General features: G+C 49.5%; 20 non-coding genes across 20 annotated transcripts; all 20 read right to left on the bottom strand.

Annotated features, from left to right (window-relative positions):
• Window positions 1–314: 314 nt before the first annotated feature.
• On the bottom strand, window positions 315–433 carry LOC126442952 (5S ribosomal RNA). Its single transcript, XR_007581773.1, has one exon. It is a non-coding gene; the product is annotated as a 5S ribosomal RNA (ribosomal RNA).
• A 1,026-nt stretch (window positions 434–1,459) lies between these two features.
• On the bottom strand, window positions 1,460–1,578 carry LOC126442964 (5S ribosomal RNA). The gene has a single exon (XR_007581784.1). It is a non-coding gene; the product is annotated as a 5S ribosomal RNA (ribosomal RNA).
• A 1,026-nt stretch (window positions 1,579–2,604) lies between these two features.
• On the bottom strand, window positions 2,605–2,723 carry LOC126442977 (5S ribosomal RNA). Its single transcript, XR_007581795.1, has one exon. It is a non-coding gene; the product is annotated as a 5S ribosomal RNA (ribosomal RNA).
• A 1,025-nt stretch (window positions 2,724–3,748) lies between these two features.
• LOC126442978 (5S ribosomal RNA) lies at window positions 3,749–3,867 on the bottom strand. The gene has a single exon (XR_007581796.1). It is a non-coding gene; the product is annotated as a 5S ribosomal RNA (ribosomal RNA).
• Window positions 3,868–4,892: 1,025 nt separating this feature from the next.
• On the bottom strand, window positions 4,893–5,011 carry LOC126442979 (5S ribosomal RNA). The gene has a single exon (XR_007581797.1). It is a non-coding gene; the product is annotated as a 5S ribosomal RNA (ribosomal RNA).
• Window positions 5,012–6,036: 1,025 nt separating this feature from the next.
• Window positions 6,037–6,155, bottom strand: LOC126442953 (5S ribosomal RNA). The gene has a single exon (XR_007581774.1). It is a non-coding gene; the product is annotated as a 5S ribosomal RNA (ribosomal RNA).
• A 1,026-nt stretch (window positions 6,156–7,181) lies between these two features.
• LOC126442955 (5S ribosomal RNA) lies at window positions 7,182–7,300 on the bottom strand. The gene has a single exon (XR_007581775.1). It is a non-coding gene; the product is annotated as a 5S ribosomal RNA (ribosomal RNA).
• A 1,025-nt stretch (window positions 7,301–8,325) lies between these two features.
• Window positions 8,326–8,444, bottom strand: LOC126442956 (5S ribosomal RNA). The gene has a single exon (XR_007581776.1). It is a non-coding gene; the product is annotated as a 5S ribosomal RNA (ribosomal RNA).
• Window positions 8,445–9,470: 1,026 nt separating this feature from the next.
• Window positions 9,471–9,589, bottom strand: LOC126442957 (5S ribosomal RNA). The gene has a single exon (XR_007581777.1). It is a non-coding gene; the product is annotated as a 5S ribosomal RNA (ribosomal RNA).
• A 1,025-nt stretch (window positions 9,590–10,614) lies between these two features.
• Window positions 10,615–10,733, bottom strand: LOC126442958 (5S ribosomal RNA). Its single transcript, XR_007581778.1, has one exon. It is a non-coding gene; the product is annotated as a 5S ribosomal RNA (ribosomal RNA).
• A 1,025-nt stretch (window positions 10,734–11,758) lies between these two features.
• LOC126442959 (5S ribosomal RNA) lies at window positions 11,759–11,877 on the bottom strand. Its single transcript, XR_007581779.1, has one exon. It is a non-coding gene; the product is annotated as a 5S ribosomal RNA (ribosomal RNA).
• Window positions 11,878–12,903: 1,026 nt separating this feature from the next.
• Window positions 12,904–13,022, bottom strand: LOC126442960 (5S ribosomal RNA). The gene has a single exon (XR_007581780.1). It is a non-coding gene; the product is annotated as a 5S ribosomal RNA (ribosomal RNA).
• A 1,025-nt stretch (window positions 13,023–14,047) lies between these two features.
• Window positions 14,048–14,166, bottom strand: LOC126442961 (5S ribosomal RNA). Its single transcript, XR_007581781.1, has one exon. It is a non-coding gene; the product is annotated as a 5S ribosomal RNA (ribosomal RNA).
• Window positions 14,167–15,191: 1,025 nt separating this feature from the next.
• Window positions 15,192–15,310, bottom strand: LOC126442962 (5S ribosomal RNA). The gene has a single exon (XR_007581782.1). It is a non-coding gene; the product is annotated as a 5S ribosomal RNA (ribosomal RNA).
• Window positions 15,311–16,335: 1,025 nt separating this feature from the next.
• LOC126442963 (5S ribosomal RNA) lies at window positions 16,336–16,454 on the bottom strand. The gene has a single exon (XR_007581783.1). It is a non-coding gene; the product is annotated as a 5S ribosomal RNA (ribosomal RNA).
• Window positions 16,455–17,479: 1,025 nt separating this feature from the next.
• Window positions 17,480–17,598, bottom strand: LOC126442966 (5S ribosomal RNA). The gene has a single exon (XR_007581785.1). It is a non-coding gene; the product is annotated as a 5S ribosomal RNA (ribosomal RNA).
• Window positions 17,599–18,623: 1,025 nt separating this feature from the next.
• LOC126442967 (5S ribosomal RNA) lies at window positions 18,624–18,742 on the bottom strand. Its single transcript, XR_007581786.1, has one exon. It is a non-coding gene; the product is annotated as a 5S ribosomal RNA (ribosomal RNA).
• A 1,025-nt stretch (window positions 18,743–19,767) lies between these two features.
• LOC126442968 (5S ribosomal RNA) lies at window positions 19,768–19,886 on the bottom strand. Its single transcript, XR_007581787.1, has one exon. It is a non-coding gene; the product is annotated as a 5S ribosomal RNA (ribosomal RNA).
• Window positions 19,887–20,912: 1,026 nt separating this feature from the next.
• LOC126442969 (5S ribosomal RNA) lies at window positions 20,913–21,031 on the bottom strand. Its single transcript, XR_007581788.1, has one exon. It is a non-coding gene; the product is annotated as a 5S ribosomal RNA (ribosomal RNA).
• Window positions 21,032–22,056: 1,025 nt separating this feature from the next.
• Window positions 22,057–22,175, bottom strand: LOC126442970 (5S ribosomal RNA). The gene has a single exon (XR_007581789.1). It is a non-coding gene; the product is annotated as a 5S ribosomal RNA (ribosomal RNA).
• Between the last annotated feature and the right edge of the window lie 629 nt (window positions 22,176–22,804).

A 22,804-nucleotide genomic window follows, 5' to 3' on the forward strand; every position in this document is an offset into this window, starting at 1 on the left:
GAGATGAGGAGACGAGACGAGACGACTAAAGAATAAATTTATAATTACATATCGAAGTAGGAATTGTACACCGCTACACAACAACAGGCCCTGACGTATTTCAGAACACATCTGCCGATTCGTACTGTTTTGTCGTTTTCAAAGACTTCCTGGCGAACTTGGTTAGCACATTCTCCCTCAAACTGAGATATTTACTGCAATTTCGCACCTTATGGTCATTACAGTAGATTAAAATGCTTAAGCAAGAATCTTTGTCACAACAGAACGGTGGTATGGAAAGAGGGCGGTATAAAAAAAAAAAGTAAATGAAAGGGAGCCAACAGCACGTGGTGTTCCCAGGTGGTCACCCATCCAAGTACTAACCACGCCCGATGTTGTTTAACTTCGGTGATCGGACGAGAACCGGTGTATTCAACATGGTATGGCCGTTGGCGCCCATATAATGTAGGCGCATGGAAGAATTCGCATTCGGTTCTTATCCCAACACACACAAAATCATACTTTTCGGTCGAAAGCAGCCGCATTTTTTTTTTATTGACAATTCGTCACGTTAGCGCGAACGCAATCCTGAGATCCAAAACTTATGAGCCGGAAGGACGCGCTTCGTGTATTTTTTTTTTTTTTTGGAGATTTATGAATTTATTTATTAACATTACATCGTTACAAGCTAACAACTTTACAACATAAAACACGAACAGAATTGTAATTGTAAGCACTTCCTTCCGCAATCCGACGTGCCAGCAGAGCGACTGCCGAATTAGCGGGCGCGCCGCCGTGTGTGTGAGACGCGCAGCTTCTCGTTGCACCTCCTGTCATCCGCTTGGCGCGTGCAGCCTTCGACACTCGCGGAAGACGCATCTTGTTCCTGGTGTCCAGCGCAGGAGGGCTGGCGCGCGGCCGACCGGCGTAAGGCCTGTGCGGGGTGTGGCAGTGTCTTGTTGGAGGGCGCCACTGCTGGCGATGTGAGCTTCCTCGCCTCGCCTCGCCTCGCCTCGCCTCAGACGAGGTGTTTGCGTAATTTGCAGTGCATTCGCACCATTCCTGTCCCTGTCCCCGTCCCGACTTGTCCCGACTTTGCTCGACTGCCGCTCGCTGCCGCTCGGGTCGTGGCCCATATAACAGCGCAAGCACAAGAAACGTCTGCAGGAGATGAGGAGACGAGACGAGACGACTAAAGAATAAATTTATAATTACATATCGAAGTAGGAATTGTACACCGCTACACAACAACAGGCCCTGACGTATTTCAGAACACATCTGCCGATTCGTACTGTTTTGTCGTTTTCAAAGACTTCCTGGCGAACTTGGTTAGCACATTCTCCCTCAAACTGAGATATTTACTGCAATTTCGCACCTTATGGTCATTACAGTAGATTAAAATGCTTAAGCAAGAATCTTTGTCACAACAGAACGGTGGTATGGAAAGAGGGCGGTATAAAAAAAAAAGTAAATGAAAGGGAGCCAACAGCACGTGGTGTTCCCAGGTGGTCACCCATCCAAGTACTAACCACGCCCGATGTTGTTTAACTTCGGTGATCGGACGAGAACCGGTGTATTCAACATGGTATGGCCGTTGGCGCCCATATAATGTAGGCGCATGGAAGAATTCGCATTCGGTTCTTATCCCAACACACACAAAATCATACTTTTCGGTCGAAAGCAGCCGCATTTTTTTTTATTGACAATTCGTCACGTTAGCGCGAACGCAATCCTGAGATCCAAAACTTATGAGCCGGAAGGACGCGCTTCGTGTATTTTTTTTTTTTTTTTGGAGATTTATGAATTTATTTATTAACATTACATCGTTACAAGCTAACAACTTTACAACATAAAACACGAACAGAATTGTAATTGTAAGCACTTCCTTCCGCAATCCGACGTGCCAGCAGAGCGACTGCCGAATTAGCGGGCGCGCCGCCGTGTGTGTGAGACGCGCAGCTTCTCGTTGCACCTCCTGTCATCCGCTTGGCGCGTGCAGCCTTCGACACTCGCGGAAGACGCATCTTGTTCCTGGTGTCCAGCGCAGGAGGGCTGGCGCGCGGCCGACCGGCGTAAGGCCTGTGCGGGGTGTGGCAGTGTCTTGTTGGAGGGCGCCACTGCTGGCGATGTGAGCTTCCTCGCCTCGCCTCGCCTCGCCTCGCCTCAGACGAGGTGTTTGCGTAATTTGCAGTGCATTCGCACCATTCCTGTCCCTGTCCCCGTCCCGACTTGTCCCGACTTTGCTCGACTGCCGCTCGCTGCCGCTCGGGTCGTGGCCCATATAACAGCGCAAGCACAAGAAACGTCTGCAGGAGATGAGGAGACGAGACGAGACGACTAAAGAATAAATTTATAATTACATATCGAAGTAGGAATTGTACACCGCTACACAACAACAGGCCCTGACGTATTTCAGAACACATCTGCCGATTCGTACTGTTTTGTCGTTTTCAAAGACTTCCTGGCGAACTTGGTTAGCACATTCTCCCTCAAACTGAGATATTTACTGCAATTTCGCACCTTATGGTCATTACAGTAGATTAAAATGCTTAAGCAAGAATCTTTGTCACAACAGAACGGTGGTATGGAAAGAGGGCGGTATAAAAAAAAAAGTAAATGAAAGGGAGCCAACAGCACGTGGTGTTCCCAGGTGGTCACCCATCCAAGTACTAACCACGCCCGATGTTGTTTAACTTCGGTGATCGGACGAGAACCGGTGTATTCAACATGGTATGGCCGTTGGCGCCCATATAATGTAGGCGCATGGAAGAATTCGCATTCGGTTCTTATCCCAACACACACAAAATCATACTTTTCGGTCGAAAGCAGCCGCATTTTTTTTTATTGACAATTCGTCACGTTAGCGCGAACGCAATCCTGAGATCCAAAACTTATGAGCCGGAAGGACGCGCTTCGTGTATTTTTTTTTTTTTTTGGAGATTTATGAATTTATTTATTAACATTACATCGTTACAAGCTAACAACTTTACAACATAAAACACGAACAGAATTGTAATTGTAAGCACTTCCTTCCGCAATCCGACGTGCCAGCAGAGCGACTGCCGAATTAGCGGGCGCGCCGCCGTGTGTGTGAGACGCGCAGCTTCTCGTTGCACCTCCTGTCATCCGCTTGGCGCGTGCAGCCTTCGACACTCGCGGAAGACGCATCTTGTTCCTGGTGTCCAGCGCAGGAGGGCTGGCGCGCGGCCGACCGGCGTAAGGCCTGTGCGGGGTGTGGCAGTGTCTTGTTGGAGGGCGCCACTGCTGGCGATGTGAGCTTCCTCGCCTCGCCTCGCCTCGCCTCGCCTCAGACGAGGTGTTTGCGTAATTTGCAGTGCATTCGCACCATTCCTGTCCCTGTCCCCGTCCCGACTTGTCCCGACTTTGCTCGACTGCCGCTCGCTGCCGCTCGGGTCGTGGCCCATATAACAGCGCAAGCACAAGAAACGTCTGCAGGAGATGAGGAGACGAGACGAGACGACTAAAGAATAAATTTATAATTACATATCGAAGTAGGAATTGTACACCGCTACACAACAACAGGCCCTGACGTATTTCAGAACACATCTGCCGATTCGTACTGTTTTGTCGTTTTCAAAGACTTCCTGGCGAACTTGGTTAGCACATTCTCCCTCAAACTGAGATATTTACTGCAATTTCGCACCTTATGGTCATTACAGTAGATTAAAATGCTTAAGCAAGAATCTTTGTCACAACAGAACGGTGGTATGGAAAGAGGGCGGTATAAAAAAAAAAGTAAATGAAAGGGAGCCAACAGCACGTGGTGTTCCCAGGTGGTCACCCATCCAAGTACTAACCACGCCCGATGTTGTTTAACTTCGGTGATCGGACGAGAACCGGTGTATTCAACATGGTATGGCCGTTGGCGCCCATATAATGTAGGCGCATGGAAGAATTCGCATTCGGTTCTTATCCCAACACACACAAAATCATACTTTTCGGTCGAAAGCAGCCGCATTTTTTTTTATTGACAATTCGTCACGTTAGCGCGAACGCAATCCTGAGATCCAAAACTTATGAGCCGGAAGGACGCGCTTCGTGTATTTTTTTTTTTTTTTGGAGATTTATGAATTTATTTATTAACATTACATCGTTACAAGCTAACAACTTTACAACATAAAACACGAACAGAATTGTAATTGTAAGCACTTCCTTCCGCAATCCGACGTGCCAGCAGAGCGACTGCCGAATTAGCGGGCGCGCCGCCGTGTGTGTGAGACGCGCAGCTTCTCGTTGCACCTCCTGTCATCCGCTTGGCGCGTGCAGCCTTCGACACTCGCGGAAGACGCATCTTGTTCCTGGTGTCCAGCGCAGGAGGGCTGGCGCGCGGCCGACCGGCGTAAGGCCTGTGCGGGGTGTGGCAGTGTCTTGTTGGAGGGCGCCACTGCTGGCGATGTGAGCTTCCTCGCCTCGCCTCGCCTCGCCTCGCCTCAGACGAGGTGTTTGCGTAATTTGCAGTGCATTCGCACCATTCCTGTCCCTGTCCCCGTCCCGACTTGTCCCGACTTTGCTCGACTGCCGCTCGCTGCCGCTCGGGTCGTGGCCCATATAACAGCGCAAGCACAAGAAACGTCTGCAGGAGATGAGGAGACGAGACGAGACGACTAAAGAATAAATTTATAATTACATATCGAAGTAGGAATTGTACACCGCTACACAACAACAGGCCCTGACGTATTTCAGAACACATCTGCCGATTCGTACTGTTTTGTCGTTTTCAAAGACTTCCTGGCGAACTTGGTTAGCACATTCTCCCTCAAACTGAGATATTTACTGCAATTTCGCACCTTATGGTCATTACAGTAGATTAAAATGCTTAAGCAAGAATCTTTGTCACAACAGAACGGTGGTATGGAAAGAGGGCGGTATAAAAAAAAAAGTAAATGAAAGGGAGCCAACAGCACGTGGTGTTCCCAGGTGGTCACCCATCCAAGTACTAACCACGCCCGATGTTGTTTAACTTCGGTGATCGGACGAGAACCGGTGTATTCAACATGGTATGGCCGTTGGCGCCCATATAATGTAGGCGCATGGAAGAATTCGCATTCGGTTCTTATCCCAACACACACAAAATCATACTTTTCGGTCGAAAGCAGCCGCATTTTTTTTTATTGACAATTCGTCACGTTAGCGCGAACGCAATCCTGAGATCCAAAACTTATGAGCCGGAAGGACGCGCTTCGTGTATTTTTTTTTTTTTTTGGAGATTTATGAATTTATTTATTAACATTACATCGTTACAAGCTAACAACTTTACAACATAAAACACGAACAGAATTGTAATTGTAAGCACTTCCTTCCGCAATCCGACGTGCCAGCAGAGCGACTGCCGAATTAGCGGGCGCGCCGCCGTGTGTGTGAGACGCGCAGCTTCTCGTTGCACCTCCTGTCATCCGCTTGGCGCGTGCAGCCTTCGACACTCGCGGAAGACGCATCTTGTTCCTGGTGTCCAGCGCAGGAGGGCTGGCGCGCGGCCGACCGGCGTAAGGCCTGTGCGGGGTGTGGCAGTGTCTTGTTGGAGGGCGCCACTGCTGGCGATGTGAGCTTCCTCGCCTCGCCTCGCCTCGCCTCGCCTCAGACGAGGTGTTTGCGTAATTTGCAGTGCATTCGCACCATTCCTGTCCCTGTCCCCGTCCCGACTTGTCCCGACTTTGCTCGACTGCCGCTCGCTGCCGCTCGGGTCGTGGCCCATATAACAGCGCAAGCACAAGAAACGTCTGCAGGAGATGAGGAGACGAGACGAGACGACTAAAGAATAAATTTATAATTACATATCGAAGTAGGAATTGTACACCGCTACACAACAACAGGCCCTGACGTATTTCAGAACACATCTGCCGATTCGTACTGTTTTGTCGTTTTCAAAGACTTCCTGGCGAACTTGGTTAGCACATTCTCCCTCAAACTGAGATATTTACTGCAATTTCGCACCTTATGGTCATTACAGTAGATTAAAATGCTTAAGCAAGAATCTTTGTCACAACAGAACGGTGGTATGGAAAGAGGGCGGTATAAAAAAAAAAGTAAATGAAAGGGAGCCAACAGCACGTGGTGTTCCCAGGTGGTCACCCATCCAAGTACTAACCACGCCCGATGTTGTTTAACTTCGGTGATCGGACGAGAACCGGTGTATTCAACATGGTATGGCCGTTGGCGCCCATATAATGTAGGCGCATGGAAGAATTCGCATTCGGTTCTTATCCCAACACACACAAAATCATACTTTTCGGTCGAAAGCAGCCGCATTTTTTTTTATTGACAATTCGTCACGTTAGCGCGAACGCAATCCTGAGATCCAAAACTTATGAGCCGGAAGGACGCGCTTCGTGTATTTTTTTTTTTTTTTTGGAGATTTATGAATTTATTTATTAACATTACATCGTTACAAGCTAACAACTTTACAACATAAAACACGAACAGAATTGTAATTGTAAGCACTTCCTTCCGCAATCCGACGTGCCAGCAGAGCGACTGCCGAATTAGCGGGCGCGCCGCCGTGTGTGTGAGACGCGCAGCTTCTCGTTGCACCTCCTGTCATCCGCTTGGCGCGTGCAGCCTTCGACACTCGCGGAAGACGCATCTTGTTCCTGGTGTCCAGCGCAGGAGGGCTGGCGCGCGGCCGACCGGCGTAAGGCCTGTGCGGGGTGTGGCAGTGTCTTGTTGGAGGGCGCCACTGCTGGCGATGTGAGCTTCCTCGCCTCGCCTCGCCTCGCCTCGCCTCAGACGAGGTGTTTGCGTAATTTGCAGTGCATTCGCACCATTCCTGTCCCTGTCCCCGTCCCGACTTGTCCCGACTTTGCTCGACTGCCGCTCGCTGCCGCTCGGGTCGTGGCCCATATAACAGCGCAAGCACAAGAAACGTCTGCAGGAGATGAGGAGACGAGACGAGACGACTAAAGAATAAATTTATAATTACATATCGAAGTAGGAATTGTACACCGCTACACAACAACAGGCCCTGACGTATTTCAGAACACATCTGCCGATTCGTACTGTTTTGTCGTTTTCAAAGACTTCCTGGCGAACTTGGTTAGCACATTCTCCCTCAAACTGAGATATTTACTGCAATTTCGCACCTTATGGTCATTACAGTAGATTAAAATGCTTAAGCAAGAATCTTTGTCACAACAGAACGGTGGTATGGAAAGAGGGCGGTATAAAAAAAAAAGTAAATGAAAGGGAGCCAACAGCACGTGGTGTTCCCAGGTGGTCACCCATCCAAGTACTAACCACGCCCGATGTTGTTTAACTTCGGTGATCGGACGAGAACCGGTGTATTCAACATGGTATGGCCGTTGGCGCCCATATAATGTAGGCGCATGGAAGAATTCGCATTCGGTTCTTATCCCAACACACACAAAATCATACTTTTCGGTCGAAAGCAGCCGCATTTTTTTTTATTGACAATTCGTCACGTTAGCGCGAACGCAATCCTGAGATCCAAAACTTATGAGCCGGAAGGACGCGCTTCGTGTATTTTTTTTTTTTTTTGGAGATTTATGAATTTATTTATTAACATTACATCGTTACAAGCTAACAACTTTACAACATAAAACACGAACAGAATTGTAATTGTAAGCACTTCCTTCCGCAATCCGACGTGCCAGCAGAGCGACTGCCGAATTAGCGGGCGCGCCGCCGTGTGTGTGAGACGCGCAGCTTCTCGTTGCACCTCCTGTCATCCGCTTGGCGCGTGCAGCCTTCGACACTCGCGGAAGACGCATCTTGTTCCTGGTGTCCAGCGCAGGAGGGCTGGCGCGCGGCCGACCGGCGTAAGGCCTGTGCGGGGTGTGGCAGTGTCTTGTTGGAGGGCGCCACTGCTGGCGATGTGAGCTTCCTCGCCTCGCCTCGCCTCGCCTCGCCTCAGACGAGGTGTTTGCGTAATTTGCAGTGCATTCGCACCATTCCTGTCCCTGTCCCCGTCCCGACTTGTCCCGACTTTGCTCGACTGCCGCTCGCTGCCGCTCGGGTCGTGGCCCATATAACAGCGCAAGCACAAGAAACGTCTGCAGGAGATGAGGAGACGAGACGAGACGACTAAAGAATAAATTTATAATTACATATCGAAGTAGGAATTGTACACCGCTACACAACAACAGGCCCTGACGTATTTCAGAACACATCTGCCGATTCGTACTGTTTTGTCGTTTTCAAAGACTTCCTGGCGAACTTGGTTAGCACATTCTCCCTCAAACTGAGATATTTACTGCAATTTCGCACCTTATGGTCATTACAGTAGATTAAAATGCTTAAGCAAGAATCTTTGTCACAACAGAACGGTGGTATGGAAAGAGGGCGGTATAAAAAAAAAAGTAAATGAAAGGGAGCCAACAGCACGTGGTGTTCCCAGGTGGTCACCCATCCAAGTACTAACCACGCCCGATGTTGTTTAACTTCGGTGATCGGACGAGAACCGGTGTATTCAACATGGTATGGCCGTTGGCGCCCATATAATGTAGGCGCATGGAAGAATTCGCATTCGGTTCTTATCCCAACACACACAAAATCATACTTTTCGGTCGAAAGCAGCCGCATTTTTTTTTATTGACAATTCGTCACGTTAGCGCGAACGCAATCCTGAGATCCAAAACTTATGAGCCGGAAGGACGCGCTTCGTGTATTTTTTTTTTTTTTTTGGAGATTTATGAATTTATTTATTAACATTACATCGTTACAAGCTAACAACTTTACAACATAAAACACGAACAGAATTGTAATTGTAAGCACTTCCTTCCGCAATCCGACGTGCCAGCAGAGCGACTGCCGAATTAGCGGGCGCGCCGCCGTGTGTGTGAGACGCGCAGCTTCTCGTTGCACCTCCTGTCATCCGCTTGGCGCGTGCAGCCTTCGACACTCGCGGAAGACGCATCTTGTTCCTGGTGTCCAGCGCAGGAGGGCTGGCGCGCGGCCGACCGGCGTAAGGCCTGTGCGGGGTGTGGCAGTGTCTTGTTGGAGGGCGCCACTGCTGGCGATGTGAGCTTCCTCGCCTCGCCTCGCCTCGCCTCGCCTCAGACGAGGTGTTTGCGTAATTTGCAGTGCATTCGCACCATTCCTGTCCCTGTCCCCGTCCCGACTTGTCCCGACTTTGCTCGACTGCCGCTCGCTGCCGCTCGGGTCGTGGCCCATATAACAGCGCAAGCACAAGAAACGTCTGCAGGAGATGAGGAGACGAGACGAGACGACTAAAGAATAAATTTATAATTACATATCGAAGTAGGAATTGTACACCGCTACACAACAACAGGCCCTGACGTATTTCAGAACACATCTGCCGATTCGTACTGTTTTGTCGTTTTCAAAGACTTCCTGGCGAACTTGGTTAGCACATTCTCCCTCAAACTGAGATATTTACTGCAATTTCGCACCTTATGGTCATTACAGTAGATTAAAATGCTTAAGCAAGAATCTTTGTCACAACAGAACGGTGGTATGGAAAGAGGGCGGTATAAAAAAAAAAGTAAATGAAAGGGAGCCAACAGCACGTGGTGTTCCCAGGTGGTCACCCATCCAAGTACTAACCACGCCCGATGTTGTTTAACTTCGGTGATCGGACGAGAACCGGTGTATTCAACATGGTATGGCCGTTGGCGCCCATATAATGTAGGCGCATGGAAGAATTCGCATTCGGTTCTTATCCCAACACACACAAAATCATACTTTTCGGTCGAAAGCAGCCGCATTTTTTTTTATTGACAATTCGTCACGTTAGCGCGAACGCAATCCTGAGATCCAAAACTTATGAGCCGGAAGGACGCGCTTCGTGTATTTTTTTTTTTTTTTGGAGATTTATGAATTTATTTATTAACATTACATCGTTACAAGCTAACAACTTTACAACATAAAACACGAACAGAATTGTAATTGTAAGCACTTCCTTCCGCAATCCGACGTGCCAGCAGAGCGACTGCCGAATTAGCGGGCGCGCCGCCGTGTGTGTGAGACGCGCAGCTTCTCGTTGCACCTCCTGTCATCCGCTTGGCGCGTGCAGCCTTCGACACTCGCGGAAGACGCATCTTGTTCCTGGTGTCCAGCGCAGGAGGGCTGGCGCGCGGCCGACCGGCGTAAGGCCTGTGCGGGGTGTGGCAGTGTCTTGTTGGAGGGCGCCACTGCTGGCGATGTGAGCTTCCTCGCCTCGCCTCGCCTCGCCTCGCCTCAGACGAGGTGTTTGCGTAATTTGCAGTGCATTCGCACCATTCCTGTCCCTGTCCCCGTCCCGACTTGTCCCGACTTTGCTCGACTGCCGCTCGCTGCCGCTCGGGTCGTGGCCCATATAACAGCGCAAGCACAAGAAACGTCTGCAGGAGATGAGGAGACGAGACGAGACGACTAAAGAATAAATTTATAATTACATATCGAAGTAGGAATTGTACACCGCTACACAACAACAGGCCCTGACGTATTTCAGAACACATCTGCCGATTCGTACTGTTTTGTCGTTTTCAAAGACTTCCTGGCGAACTTGGTTAGCACATTCTCCCTCAAACTGAGATATTTACTGCAATTTCGCACCTTATGGTCATTACAGTAGATTAAAATGCTTAAGCAAGAATCTTTGTCACAACAGAACGGTGGTATGGAAAGAGGGCGGTATAAAAAAAAAAGTAAATGAAAGGGAGCCAACAGCACGTGGTGTTCCCAGGTGGTCACCCATCCAAGTACTAACCACGCCCGATGTTGTTTAACTTCGGTGATCGGACGAGAACCGGTGTATTCAACATGGTATGGCCGTTGGCGCCCATATAATGTAGGCGCATGGAAGAATTCGCATTCGGTTCTTATCCCAACACACACAAAATCATACTTTTCGGTCGAAAGCAGCCGCATTTTTTTTTATTGACAATTCGTCACGTTAGCGCGAACGCAATCCTGAGATCCAAAACTTATGAGCCGGAAGGACGCGCTTCGTGTATTTTTTTTTTTTTTTGGAGATTTATGAATTTATTTATTAACATTACATCGTTACAAGCTAACAACTTTACAACATAAAACACGAACAGAATTGTAATTGTAAGCACTTCCTTCCGCAATCCGACGTGCCAGCAGAGCGACTGCCGAATTAGCGGGCGCGCCGCCGTGTGTGTGAGACGCGCAGCTTCTCGTTGCACCTCCTGTCATCCGCTTGGCGCGTGCAGCCTTCGACACTCGCGGAAGACGCATCTTGTTCCTGGTGTCCAGCGCAGGAGGGCTGGCGCGCGGCCGACCGGCGTAAGGCCTGTGCGGGGTGTGGCAGTGTCTTGTTGGAGGGCGCCACTGCTGGCGATGTGAGCTTCCTCGCCTCGCCTCGCCTCGCCTCGCCTCAGACGAGGTGTTTGCGTAATTTGCAGTGCATTCGCACCATTCCTGTCCCTGTCCCCGTCCCGACTTGTCCCGACTTTGCTCGACTGCCGCTCGCTGCCGCTCGGGTCGTGGCCCATATAACAGCGCAAGCACAAGAAACGTCTGCAGGAGATGAGGAGACGAGACGAGACGACTAAAGAATAAATTTATAATTACATATCGAAGTAGGAATTGTACACCGCTACACAACAACAGGCCCTGACGTATTTCAGAACACATCTGCCGATTCGTACTGTTTTGTCGTTTTCAAAGACTTCCTGGCGAACTTGGTTAGCACATTCTCCCTCAAACTGAGATATTTACTGCAATTTCGCACCTTATGGTCATTACAGTAGATTAAAATGCTTAAGCAAGAATCTTTGTCACAACAGAACGGTGGTATGGAAAGAGGGCGGTATAAAAAAAAAAGTAAATGAAAGGGAGCCAACAGCACGTGGTGTTCCCAGGTGGTCACCCATCCAAGTACTAACCACGCCCGATGTTGTTTAACTTCGGTGATCGGACGAGAACCGGTGTATTCAACATGGTATGGCCGTTGGCGCCCATATAATGTAGGCGCATGGAAGAATTCGCATTCGGTTCTTATCCCAACACACACAAAATCATACTTTTCGGTCGAAAGCAGCCGCATTTTTTTTTATTGACAATTCGTCACGTTAGCGCGAACGCAATCCTGAGATCCAAAACTTATGAGCCGGAAGGACGCGCTTCGTGTATTTTTTTTTTTTTTTTGGAGATTTATGAATTTATTTATTAACATTACATCGTTACAAGCTAACAACTTTACAACATAAAACACGAACAGAATTGTAATTGTAAGCACTTCCTTCCGCAATCCGACGTGCCAGCAGAGCGACTGCCGAATTAGCGGGCGCGCCGCCGTGTGTGTGAGACGCGCAGCTTCTCGTTGCACCTCCTGTCATCCGCTTGGCGCGTGCAGCCTTCGACACTCGCGGAAGACGCATCTTGTTCCTGGTGTCCAGCGCAGGAGGGCTGGCGCGCGGCCGACCGGCGTAAGGCCTGTGCGGGGTGTGGCAGTGTCTTGTTGGAGGGCGCCACTGCTGGCGATGTGAGCTTCCTCGCCTCGCCTCGCCTCGCCTCGCCTCAGACGAGGTGTTTGCGTAATTTGCAGTGCATTCGCACCATTCCTGTCCCTGTCCCCGTCCCGACTTGTCCCGACTTTGCTCGACTGCCGCTCGCTGCCGCTCGGGTCGTGGCCCATATAACAGCGCAAGCACAAGAAACGTCTGCAGGAGATGAGGAGACGAGACGAGACGACTAAAGAATAAATTTATAATTACATATCGAAGTAGGAATTGTACACCGCTACACAACAACAGGCCCTGACGTATTTCAGAACACATCTGCCGATTCGTACTGTTTTGTCGTTTTCAAAGACTTCCTGGCGAACTTGGTTAGCACATTCTCCCTCAAACTGAGATATTTACTGCAATTTCGCACCTTATGGTCATTACAGTAGATTAAAATGCTTAAGCAAGAATCTTTGTCACAACAGAACGGTGGTATGGAAAGAGGGCGGCATAAAAAAAAAAGTAAATGAAAGGGAGCCAACAGCACGTGGTGTTCCCAGGTGGTCACCCATCCAAGTACTAACCACGCCCGATGTTGTTTAACTTCGGTGATCGGACGAGAACCGGTGTATTCAACATGGTATGGCCGTTGGCGCCCATATAATGTAGGCGCATGGAAGAATTCGCATTCGGTTCTTATCCCAACACACACAAAATCATACTTTTCGGTCGAAAGCAGCCGCATTTTTTTTTATTGACAATTCGTCACGTTAGCGCGAACGCAATCCTGAGATCCAAAACTTATGAGCCGGAAGGACGCGCTTCGTGTATTTTTTTTTTTTTTTGGAGATTTATGAATTTATTTATTAACATTACATCGTTACAAGCTAACAACTTTACAACATAAAACACGAACAGAATTGTAATTGTAAGCACTTCCTTCCGCAATCCGACGTGCCAGCAGAGCGACTGCCGAATTAGCGGGCGCGCCGCCGTGTGTGTGAGACGCGCAGCTTCTCGTTGCACCTCCTGTCATCCGCTTGGCGCGTGCAGCCTTCGACACTCGCGGAAGACGCATCTTGTTCCTGGTGTCCAGCGCAGGAGGGCTGGCGCGCGGCCGACCGGCGTAAGGCCTGTGCGGGGTGTGGCAGTGTCTTGTTGGAGGGCGCCACTGCTGGCGATGTGAGCTTCCTCGCCTCGCCTCGCCTCGCCTCGCCTCAGACGAGGTGTTTGCGTAATTTGCAGTGCATTCGCACCATTCCTGTCCCTGTCCCCGTCCCGACTTGTCCCGACTTTGCTCGACTGCCGCTCGCTGCCGCTCGGGTCGTGGCCCATATAACAGCGCAAGCACAAGAAACGTCTGCAGGAGATGAGGAGACGAGACGAGACGACTAAAGAATAAATTTATAATTACATATCGAAGTAGGAATTGTACACCGCTACACAACAACAGGCCCTGACGTATTTCAGAACACATCTGCCGATTCGTACTGTTTTGTCGTTTTCAAAGACTTCCTGGCGAACTTGGTTAGCACATTCTCCCTCAAACTGAGATATTTACTGCAATTTCGCACCTTATGGTCATTACAGTAGATTAAAATGCTTAAGCAAGAATCTTTGTCACAACAGAACGGTGGTATGGAAAGAGGGCGGTATAAAAAAAAAAGTAAATGAAAGGGAGCCAACAGCACGTGGTGTTCCCAGGTGGTCACCCATCCAAGTACTAACCACGCCCGATGTTGTTTAACTTCGGTGATCGGACGAGAACCGGTGTATTCAACATGGTATGGCCGTTGGCGCCCATATAATGTAGGCGCATGGAAGAATTCGCATTCGGTTCTTATCCCAACACACACAAAATCATACTTTTCGGTCGAAAGCAGCCGCATTTTTTTTTATTGACAATTCGTCACGTTAGCGCGAACGCAATCCTGAGATCCAAAACTTATGAGCCGGAAGGACGCGCTTCGTGTATTTTTTTTTTTTTTTGGAGATTTATGAATTTATTTATTAACATTACATCGTTACAAGCTAACAACTTTACAACATAAAACACGAACAGAATTGTAATTGTAAGCACTTCCTTCCGCAATCCGACGTGCCAGCAGAGCGACTGCCGAATTAGCGGGCGCGCCGCCGTGTGTGTGAGACGCGCAGCTTCTCGTTGCACCTCCTGTCATCCGCTTGGCGCGTGCAGCCTTCGACACTCGCGGAAGACGCATCTTGTTCCTGGTGTCCAGCGCAGGAGGGCTGGCGCGCGGCCGACCGGCGTAAGGCCTGTGCGGGGTGTGGCAGTGTCTTGTTGGAGGGCGCCACTGCTGGCGATGTGAGCTTCCTCGCCTCGCCTCGCCTCGCCTCGCCTCAGACGAGGTGTTTGCGTAATTTGCAGTGCATTCGCACCATTCCTGTCCCTGTCCCCGTCCCGACTTGTCCCGACTTTGCTCGACTGCCGCTCGCTGCCGCTCGGGTCGTGGCCCATATAACAGCGCAAGCACAAGAAACGTCTGCAGGAGATGAGGAGACGAGACGAGACGACTAAAGAATAAATTTATAATTACATATCGAAGTAGGAATTGTACACCGCTACACAACAACAGGCCCTGACGTATTTCAGAACACATCTGCCGATTCGTACTGTTTTGTCGTTTTCAAAGACTTCCTGGCGAACTTGGTTAGCACATTCTCCCTCAAACTGAGATATTTACTGCAATTTCGCACCTTATGGTCATTACAGTAGATTAAAATGCTTAAGCAAGAATCTTTGTCACAACAGAACGGTGGTATGGAAAGAGGGCGGTATAAAAAAAAAAGTAAATGAAAGGGAGCCAACAGCACGTGGTGTTCCCAGGTGGTCACCCATCCAAGTACTAACCACGCCCGATGTTGTTTAACTTCGGTGATCGGACGAGAACCGGTGTATTCAACATGGTATGGCCGTTGGCGCCCATATAATGTAGGCGCATGGAAGAATTCGCATTCGGTTCTTATCCCAACACACACAAAATCATACTTTTCGGTCGAAAGCAGCCGCATTTTTTTTTATTGACAATTCGTCACGTTAGCGCGAACGCAATCCTGAGATCCAAAACTTATGAGCCGGAAGGACGCGCTTCGTGTATTTTTTTTTTTTTTTGGAGATTTATGAATTTATTTATTAACATTACATCGTTACAAGCTAACAACTTTACAACATAAAACACGAACAGAATTGTAATTGTAAGCACTTCCTTCCGCAATCCGACGTGCCAGCAGAGCGACTGCCGAATTAGCGGGCGCGCCGCCGTGTGTGTGAGACGCGCAGCTTCTCGTTGCACCTCCTGTCATCCGCTTGGCGCGTGCAGCCTTCGACACTCGCGGAAGACGCATCTTGTTCCTGGTGTCCAGCGCAGGAGGGCTGGCGCGCGGCCGACCGGCGTAAGGCCTGTGCGGGGTGTGGCAGTGTCTTGTTGGAGGGCGCCACTGCTGGCGATGTGAGCTTCCTCGCCTCGCCTCGCCTCGCCTCGCCTCAGACGAGGTGTTTGCGTAATTTGCAGTGCATTCGCACCATTCCTGTCCCTGTCCCCGTCCCGACTTGTCCCGACTTTGCTCGACTGCCGCTCGCTGCCGCTCGGGTCGTGGCCCATATAACAGCGCAAGCACAAGAAACGTCTGCAGGAGATGAGGAGACGAGACGAGACGACTAAAGAATAAATTTATAATTACATATCGAAGTAGGAATTGTACACCGCTACACAACAACAGGCCCTGACGTATTTCAGAACACATCTGCCGATTCGTACTGTTTTGTCGTTTTCAAAGACTTCCTGGCGAACTTGGTTAGCACATTCTCCCTCAAACTGAGATATTTACTGCAATTTCGCACCTTATGGTCATTACAGTAGATTAAAATGCTTAAGCAAGAATCTTTGTCACAACAGAACGGTGGTATGGAAAGAGGGCGGTATAAAAAAAAAAGTAAATGAAAGGGAGCCAACAGCACGTGGTGTTCCCAGGTGGTCACCCATCCAAGTACTAACCACGCCCGATGTTGTTTAACTTCGGTGATCGGACGAGAACCGGTGTATTCAACATGGTATGGCCGTTGGCGCCCATATAATGTAGGCGCATGGAAGAATTCGCATTCGGTTCTTATCCCAACACACACAAAATCATACTTTTCGGTCGAAAGCAGCCGCATTTTTTTTTATTGACAATTCGTCACGTTAGCGCGAACGCAATCCTGAGATCCAAAACTTATGAGCCGGAAGGACGCGCTTCGTGTATTTTTTTTTTTTTTTGGAGATTTATGAATTTATTTATTAACATTACATCGTTACAAGCTAACAACTTTACAACATAAAACACGAACAGAATTGTAATTGTAAGCACTTCCTTCCGCAATCCGACGTGCCAGCAGAGCGACTGCCGAATTAGCGGGCGCGCCGCCGTGTGTGTGAGACGCGCAGCTTCTCGTTGCACCTCCTGTCATCCGCTTGGCGCGTGCAGCCTTCGACACTCGCGGAAGACGCATCTTGTTCCTGGTGTCCAGCGCAGGAGGGCTGGCGCGCGGCCGACCGGCGTAAGGCCTGTGCGGGGTGTGGCAGTGTCTTGTTGGAGGGCGCCACTGCTGGCGATGTGAGCTTCCTCGCCTCGCCTCGCCTCGCCTCGCCTCAGACGAGGTGTTTGCGTAATTTGCAGTGCATTCGCACCATTCCTGTCCCTGTCCCCGTCCCGACTTGTCCCGACTTTGCTCGACTGCCGCTCGCTGCCGCTCGGGTCGTGGCCCATATAACAGCGCAAGCACAAGAAACGTCTGCAGGAGATGAGGAGACGAGACGAGACGACTAAAGAATAAATTTATAATTACATATCGAAGTAGGAATTGTACACCGCTACACAACAACAGGCCCTGACGTATTTCAGAACACATCTGCCGATTCGTACTGTTTTGTCGTTTTCAAAGACTTCCTGGCGAACTTGGTTAGCACATTCTCCCTCAAACTGAGATATTTACTGCAATTTCGCACCTTATGGTCATTACAGTAGATTAAAATGCTTAAGCAAGAATCTTTGTCACAACAGAACGGTGGTATGGAAAGAGGGCGGTATAAAAAAAAAAGTAAATGAAAGGGAGCCAACAGCACGTGGTGTTCCCAGGTGGTCACCCATCCAAGTACTAACCACGCCCGATGTTGTTTAACTTCGGTGATCGGACGAGAACCGGTGTATTCAACATGGTATGGCCGTTGGCGCCCATATAATGTAGGCGCATGGAAGAATTCGCATTCGGTTCTTATCCCAACACACACAAAATCATACTTTTCGGTCGAAAGCAGCCGCATTTTTTTTTATTGACAATTCGTCACGTTAGCGCGAACGCAATCCTGAGATCCAAAACTTATGAGCCGGAAGGACGCGCTTCGTGTATTTTTTTTTTTTTTTGGAGATTTATGAATTTATTTATTAACATTACATCGTTACAAGCTAACAACTTTACAACATAAAACACGAACAGAATTGTAATTGTAAGCACTTCCTTCCGCAATCCGACGTGCCAGCAGAGCGACTGCCGAATTAGCGGGCGCGCCGCCGTGTGTGTGAGACGCGCAGCTTCTCGTTGCACCTCCTGTCATCCGCTTGGCGCGTGCAGCCTTCGACACTCGCGGAAGACGCATCTTGTTCCTGGTGTCCAGCGCAGGAGGGCTGGCGCGCGGCCGACCGGCGTAAGGCCTGTGCGGGGTGTGGCAGTGTCTTGTTGGAGGGCGCCACTGCTGGCGATGTGAGCTTCCTCGCCTCGCCTCGCCTCGCCTCGCCTCAGACGAGGTGTTTGCGTAATTTGCAGTGCATTCGCACCATTCCTGTCCCTGTCCCCGTCCCGACTTGTCCCGACTTTGCTCGACTGCCGCTCGCTGCCGCTCGGGTCGTGGCCCATATAACAGCGCAAGCACAAGAAACGTCTGCAGGAGATGAGGAGACGAGACGAGACGACTAAAGAATAAATTTATAATTACATATCGAAGTAGGAATTGTACACCGCTACACAACAACAGGCCCTGACGTATTTCAGAACACATCTGCCGATTCGTACTGTTTTGTCGTTTTCAAAGACTTCCTGGCGAACTTGGTTAGCACATTCTCCCTCAAACTGAGATATTTACTGCAATTTCGCACCTTATGGTCATTACAGTAGATTAAAATGCTTAAGCAAGAATCTTTGTCACAACAGAACGGTGGTATGGAAAGAGGGCGGTATAAAAAAAAAAGTAAATGAAAGGGAGCCAACAGCACGTGGTGTTCCCAGGTGGTCACCCATCCAAGTACTAACCACGCCCGATGTTGTTTAACTTCGGTGATCGGACGAGAACCGGTGTATTCAACATGGTATGGCCGTTGGCGCCCATATAATGTAGGCGCATGGAAGAATTCGCATTCGGTTCTTATCCCAACACACACAAAATCATACTTTTCGGTCGAAAGCAGCCGCATTTTTTTTTATTGACAATTCGTCACGTTAGCGCGAACGCAATCCTGAGATCCAAAACTTATGAGCCGGAAGGACGCGCTTCGTGTATTTTTTTTTTTTTTTGGAGATTTATGAATTTATTTATTAACATTACATCGTTACAAGCTAACAACTTTACAACATAAAACACGAACAGAATTGTAATTGTAAGCACTTCCTTCCGCAATCCGACGTGCCAGCAGAGCGACTGCCGAATTAGCGGGCGCGCCGCCGTGTGTGTGAGACGCGCAGCTTCTCGTTGCACCTCCTGTCATCCGCTTGGCGCGTGCAGCCTTCGACACTCGCGGAAGACGCATCTTGTTCCTGGTGTCCAGCGCAGGAGGGCTGGCGCGCGGCCGACCGGCGTAAGGCCTGTGCGGGGTGTGGCAGTGTCTTGTTGGAGGGCGCCACTGCTGGCGATGTGAGCTTCCTCGCCTCGCCTCGCCTCGCCTCGCCTCAGACGAGGTGTTTGCGTAATTTGCAGTGCATTCGCACCATTCCTGTCCCTGTCCCCGTCCCGACTTGTCCCGACTTTGCTCGACTGCCGCTCGCTGCCGCTCGGGTCGTGGCCCATATAACAGCGCAAGCACAAGAAACGTCTGCAGGAGATGAGGAGACGAGACGAGACGACTAAAGAATAAATTTATAATTACATATCGAAGTAGGAATTGTACACCGCTACACAACAACAGGCCCTGACGTATTTCAGAACACATCTGCCGATTCGTACTGTTTTGTCGTTTTCAAAGACTTCCTGGCGAACTTGGTTAGCACATTCTCCCTCAAACTGAGATATTTACTGCAATTTCGCACCTTATGGTCATTACAGTAGATTAAAATGCTTAAGCAAGAATCTTTGTCACAACAGAACGGTGGTATGGAAAGAGGGCGGTATAAAAAAAAAAGTAAATGAAAGGGAGCCAACAGCACGTGGTGTTCCCAGGTGGTCACCCATCCAAGTACTAACCACGCCCGATGTTGTTTAACTTCGGTGATCGGACGAGAACCGGTGTATTCAACATGGTATGGCCGTTGGCGCCCATATAATGTAGGCGCATGGAAGAATTCGCATTCGGTTCTTATCCCAACACACACAAAATCATACTTTTCGGTCGAAAGCAGCCGCATTTTTTTTTATTGACAATTCGTCACGTTAGCGCGAACGCAATCCTGAGATCCAAAACTTATGAGCCGGAAGGACGCGCTTCGTGTATTTTTTTTTTTTTTTTGGAGATTTATGAATTTATTTATTAACATTACATCGTTACAAGCTAACAACTTTACAACATAAAACACGAACAGAATTGTAATTGTAAGCACTTCCTTCCGCAATCCGACGTGCCAGCAGAGCGACTGCCGAATTAGCGGGCGCGCCGCCGTGTGTGTGAGACGCGCAGCTTCTCGTTGCACCTCCTGTCATCCGCTTGGCGCGTGCAGCCTTCGACACTCGCGGAAGACGCATCTTGTTCCTGGTGTCCAGCGCAGGAGGGCTGGCGCGCGGCCGACCGGCGTAAGGCCTGTGCGGGGTGTGGCAGTGTCTTGTTGGAGGGCGCCACTGCTGGCGATGTGAGCTTCCTCGCCTCGCCTCGCCTCGCCTCGCCTCAGACGAGGTGTTTGCGTAATTTGCAGTGCATTCGCACCATTCCTGTCCCTGTCCCCGTCCCGACTTGTCCCGACTTTGCTCGACTGCCGCTCGCTGCCGCTCGGGTCGTGGCCCATATAACAGCGCAAGCACAAGAAACGTCTGCAGGAGATGAGGAGACGAGACGAGACGACTAAAGAATAAATTTATAATTACATATCGAAGTAGGAATTGTACACCGCTACACAACAACAGGCCCTGACGTATTTCAGAACACATCTGCCGATTCGTACTGTTTTGTCGTTTTCAAAGACTTCCTGGCGAACTTGGTTAGCACATTCTCCCTCAAACTGAGATATTTACTGCAATTTCGCACCTTATGGTCATTACAGTAGATTAAAATGCTTAAGCAAGAATCTTTGTCACAACAGAACGGTGGTATGGAAAGAGGGCGGTATAAAAAAAAAAGTAAATGAAAGGGAGCCAACAGCACGTGGTGTTCCCAGGTGGTCACCCATCCAAGTACTAACCACGCCCGATGTTGTTTAACTTCGGTGATCGGACGAGAACCGGTGTATTCAACATGGTATGGCCGTTGGCGCCCATATAATGTAGGCGCATGGAAGAATTCGCATTCGGTTCTTATCCCAACACACACAAAATCATACTTTTCGGTCGAAAGCAGCCGCATTTTTTTTTATTGACAATTCGTCACGTTAGCGCGAACGCAATCCTGAGATCCAAAACTTATGAGCCGGAAGGACGCGCTTCGTGTATTTTTTTTTTTTTTTGGAGATTTATGAATTTATTTATTAACATTACATCGTTACAAGCTAACAACTTTACAACATAAAACACGAACAGAATTGTAATTGTAAGCACTTCCTTCCGCAATCCGACGTGCCAGCAGAGCGACTGCCGAATTAGCGGGCGCGCCGCCGTGTGTGTGAGACGCGCAGCTTCTCGTTGCACCTCCTGTCATCCGCTTGGCGCGTGCAGCCTTCGACACTCGCGGAAGACGCATCTTGTTCCTGGTGTCCAGCGCAGGAGGGCTGGCGCGCGGCCGACCGGCGTAAGGCCTGTGCGGGGTGTGGCAGTGTCTTGTTGGAGGGCGCCACTGCTGGCGATGTGAGCTTCCTCGCCTCGCCTCGCCTCGCCTCGCCTCAGACGAGGTGTTTGCGTAATTTGCAGTGCATTCGCACCATTCCTGTCCCTGTCCCCGTCCCGACTTGTCCCGACTTTGCTCGACTGCCGCTCGCTGCCGCTCGGGTCGTGGCCCATATAACAGCGCAAGCACAAGAAACGTCTGCAGGAGATGAGGAGACGAGACGAGACGACTAAAGAATAAATTTATAATTACATATCGAAGTAGGAATTGTACACCGCTACACAACAACAGGCCCTGACGTATTTCAGAACACATCTGCCGATTCGTACTGTTTTGTCGTTTTCAAAGACTTCCTGGCGAACTTGGTTAGCACATTCTCCCTCAAACTGAGATATTTACTGCAATTTCGCACCTTATGGTCATTACAGTAGATTAAAATGCTTAAGCAAGAATCTTTGTCACAACAGAACGGTGGTATGGAAAGAGGGCGGTATAAAAAAAAAAGTAAATGAAAGGGAGCCAACAGCACGTGGTGTTCCCAGGTGGTCACCCATCCAAGTACTAACCACGCCCGATGTTGTTTAACTTCGGTGATCGGACGAGAACCGGTGTATTCAACATGGTATGGCCGTTGGCGCCCATATAATGTAGGCGCATGGAAGAATTCGCATTCGGTTCTTATCCCAACACACACAAAATCATACTTTTCGGTCGAAAGCAGCCGCATTTTTTTTTATTGACAATTCGTCACGTTAGCGCGAACGCAATCCTGAGATCCAAAACTTATGAGCCGGAAGGACGCGCTTCGTGTATTTTTTTTTTTTTTTGGAGATTTATGAATTTATTTATTAACATTACATCGTTACAAGCTAACAACTTTACAACATAAAACACGAACAGAATTGTAATTGTAAGCACTTCCTTCCGCAATCCGACGTGCCAGCAGAGCGACTGCCGAATTAGCGGGCGCGCCGCCGTGTGTGTGAGACGCGCAGCTTCTCGTTGCACCTCCTGTCATCCGCTTGGCGCGTGCAGCCTTCGACACTCGCGGAAGACGCATCTTGTTCCTGGTGTCCAGCGCAGGAGGGCTGGCGCGCGGCCGACCGGCGTAAGGCCTGTGCGGGGTGTGGCAGTGTCTTGTTGGAGGGCGCCACTGCTGGCGATGTGAGCTTCCTCGCCTCGCCTCGCCTCGCCTCGCCTCAGACGAGGTGTTTGCGTAATTTGCAGTGCATTCGCACCATTCCTGTCCCTGTCCCCGTCCCGAC

This window comes from Schistocerca serialis, unplaced genomic scaffold (assembly GCF_023864345.2).
Source record: "Schistocerca serialis cubense isolate TAMUIC-IGC-003099 unplaced genomic scaffold, iqSchSeri2.2 HiC_scaffold_1414, whole genome shotgun sequence".
Classification (NCBI taxonomy): domain Eukaryota; kingdom Metazoa; phylum Arthropoda; class Insecta; order Orthoptera; family Acrididae; genus Schistocerca; species Schistocerca serialis.